Source organism: Olea europaea, unplaced genomic scaffold, assembly GCF_002742605.1.
Source record: "Olea europaea var. sylvestris unplaced genomic scaffold, O_europaea_v1 scaffold652, whole genome shotgun sequence".
In the NCBI taxonomy this organism is placed as follows: domain Eukaryota; kingdom Viridiplantae; phylum Streptophyta; class Magnoliopsida; order Lamiales; family Oleaceae; genus Olea; species Olea europaea.
The window spans coordinates 188,350-192,349 of NW_019264892.1; positions in this window are offsets into that span (position 1 = coordinate 188,350).

Here is a 4,000-nt window from a genome sequence, read left to right on the forward strand (position 1 = left end):
CACGATGAAAATGTACGATATTGTCACTGAATAAAAGTAAATCGAGTGTTTATAAAAAAATTATAAACATGAGTGAAACAAGATTGCTTACAACGTCCAATTAAATTAACAAACATATCAAAGAGGTCGAAGAATTATCGAAATGAAAAAACATGAGTTGATAATCATACCCAATGGCACAATTTTGGTGTAATAAGGATGGTGGAAATATTTCTTGCCTCAATTGGCTGCAGATTTTTTCCTTCAATTATTGATGAATGGCTGCCAAATCGTAATTAATTACCATCGTACTCATGTGATTAATTTAATATATTATTACGTACATAATTCCTCGATAATGAAGCATTTTCAATCCCGTGATATCGAAATTATGACCTTTTGCACTGTCCAAAATCGACCTCTGTTTTGCACATTTATAAGACCTTTATAACAGAAATCAATGACTAATAATCGATAGTCTTACGTCTGAAAACTATGGTCTTAGCAGCACATTAACGTGGGCATTTTTGTAAAAAGAATAACTTGACTTTTCCAATGATTAGTATATATATTTCTGTGTTCATGTACGAAACAATTAATCACTTTCAATGATTGTGTAAAACTGAGCGTAAATTAGTATTTTCAAAATCATATTTGCATCATTATTTACATCTCGATGGAATTTTTGTGTTCACATATGAAACAGATAGAGCATCTTCAATGATTGTGTAAAATTAGATGTTAGTATTTCAAAATCACTTTTCCATCTTTCTTTATATGTCGATGGAATTTTTGTGTTCACATATGAAATAGTTAGAGCAACTTCAAGGGTAGTGTAAAATTGGGTGTCAATTAATATCTCAAATTCACTTTTGTATCTTTCTTTATATCTTGATCGAATTTTTGCGTTCACATATGAAATAGTTAGAACATCTCCAATGATGGTGTAAAATTGGGTATAAATTAGTATTTTAAAATCAATTTTGCATCTTTCTATATATCTCGATGGAATTTTTGCGTTTACATATGAAACAGTTAGCAGCATCTCCAATGGTGGTGTAAAATTGAGTGTAAATTAGTATTTCAAAATCAAATTTGAATCTTTATTTACATTTCGATGGAATTTGTGTGTTCACGTATAAAACAATTAGAGCATCTCCAATAGGTAGTGTAAAATTGAGTGTAAATTAATATCTCCAAAACCAGTTTTGCATCTTTATTTACATTTAGATGAATATATATTTAAATGCTACTCCAACAAAAATATCTAAACCCACTTTTTGCCTCTTGTGCCAAAAATACAATATGCATATCATTTTCATTTGAGAGATTTTCGACTATTTTGAAGATATAAATCTCTATTTTGGAAAAATTACAGTCATGGTACTAAATCTATCACTTTTATGCAGACTTGACTTTAAAAACTCACACTCGAAGTCCAAATGGAAGAAAACTATTAGTTTGACCGCTAGTTAACCAGATAATTAACATTGACAATAATTTTGGCTAATTTTGAAATGTTAAATTGTAACTTTACATTTTTTTATAATAAAATAATTAAAACTAAAAAAATAATTTCTTCTCCACCATCCACCCCTCATACCCACCACCACTACCAAATTGCTCCACTGCACCTACTCAATGTCGACGCCACCATCCCCTCCACCTCCATCACACCACAACATCTTCACCTTAAATTTATAACTACCACAACCCACATTCTTCCGTCCGCAGAGAGACTTAAACGACCCACATCCTTCCGTCTATGATCTCTTCAACTTTTTCACAAATTTCTTATTCAAATCGCAAAATTAATTTTTGACCAAATAAGCAGTCCAAAAAATCACTTGAACCGCCGAAATTTAATTTTACCATTTTAACCTTTTATAATTAATCAAAAATTGTTAAGGTCAATTATGAGGTCAACTAATGGTCAACCCAACAGTTTTCCTCTATTTGGATCTCATGTGCGAGTTTTTACCAAGTTTGGTACTGTCGACACAATAGAGTAAGAGTTCAGATCAAATCTGTATAAAAATGAACGTTTCGATATCGTGACAGCAATTTTTCCTTTCTATTTTATATAGTCATGGATAAGGGAGATTGTGAGGGAAAAAAAATAGCAGCTGAAGACAACTTTTGTTTAATGTGCATTTGTTAGTTGTTACTCACTGATAAAAGCAATAAAATGGAAATGGAGAGTACAAGTTATGATTAAAGGTAATGAGAATCTCATTTAATTAACAGTGTAAAGTCAATTGTGACTGACAAATCATCTCTAATTAGACAGCCTGACTCACACAGACTATTATTTAACCCGATGGATATACTAAGGTTAAAGTCGTCATGCCTATAAACTGTTATACGAGAGGATAACGTCAGCATATATATCTTTTGCTTGATGAAGGGGAAAGGAAATGACTCCCGCATTTGGCGTCGTCTGTTATTCGATTTTGTGCATATTGCGATTTGGCCAACTCACCTCCGTGGATTCTAATCACGTCTCCTCACTACTCTCTTTCCACATGTCTCTCACTTCTTAAATCAAATAATGTTGTTCTTATCAATCTTTCAATGATAGGCTCAATAACAGGGGAAACACAATTCAATACATGATTGAACAGTTTGAAAAAATAAAAATAAAAAATTAATCGCTATTTGTCATGCCACTCAATTATCTCCGTCCCCGTCATTGCCATTGTCCAATGAGCATTATTCTATTCATATTGAGTGATGATAATTATCGATTCCTACATAATAATACTATCTTGTACCATTGATGCTATAATACCAATTTAGATTGCACAATGTAATAGGTTCAATAAAAAAAGAATTAAGTAATTCATCTAGCCCTTGTTTGGTGTCAATTGTTTTAAAACACTTTTTGCTATATGGTTATTTTCAACTACATATTTATACAATAAAATATTCTACAAGTAAATAAAAAAAAATTTCATACTTTTTAACCACATATATCTTATTATACCTCTATTTAATATCACATTAGTGATATTAAAATTGATATTTTAACATTAGTGGTGCTAAGCAGCATTACTCATTTATATAGCAATAAAGTCACGACCATATGTTATATAGACTATTAGTTATTGCCACTCTAGGTAAAATAGAGGAAGGCTCATAAAATTTAATGTGTAATACAAGGTACATCAATCATCATCGTAAATAGAATAGCACCTCATTGTCAAACACCAACGTCGTCAAGTAATCGCCAAAACAAAGTCGACATTTAGTTTTAATAACTATTAGAATTTTAGTAAATTCTGATAAAAATTGGTAAATTTTATGGTTGAAACGTTGGTGAAAATTGTAAATTTTATAAAATGTGTGATTAGAAATAAATACAGAGAAAAATAAATTTTATGAGATCGGAGCCAAACATGAACTAAATAACTTCACTTTTAATTATCACTTTAGCTCATGCAAGCCCTAATATTTACATTTTTCCTTACAAATATTTGTTTTATATGTCGAAAAAATTTACATAATAGTCAATCTTAAAAGATTTTTTAGTCCAGTACTTACTCCTCCCCTACAATTACTTTCTTCTATATTCAAGAAATAAACGATACACTCGACACATAATTTTCCAGTAATGTTCATGTTTATAGAATTGTCAACTTGAACAATTTATAGTACTTTCTGTTACTGTTTAATTGACATGGGCACAAGACCTATTCCTTTATTTTTTATTTTTTTTAGCATACTGACATTCATTCAATTGGGTGTTTGAAAGTCATTTTTATGTAAAAATATATTTTAGAATAATAAATTAATGAAAAATATGTGGTTGAAAAATAAGAATTTTTTTTATTTATGTGAAATATTATTTTAATAAAGAATGTGTGATTGAAAAGAAGAGAGAGAAAAATACATTTTAAAGAAAATGGGTACCAAACGGGGCCTTAATATGTCAATTAAACAGTAACAAGTATATAAATTTCAAACGGCGTCAACAGTGCTACAGAAAATAATGCCAATTTTGAAAGTGTTATGTGATGAA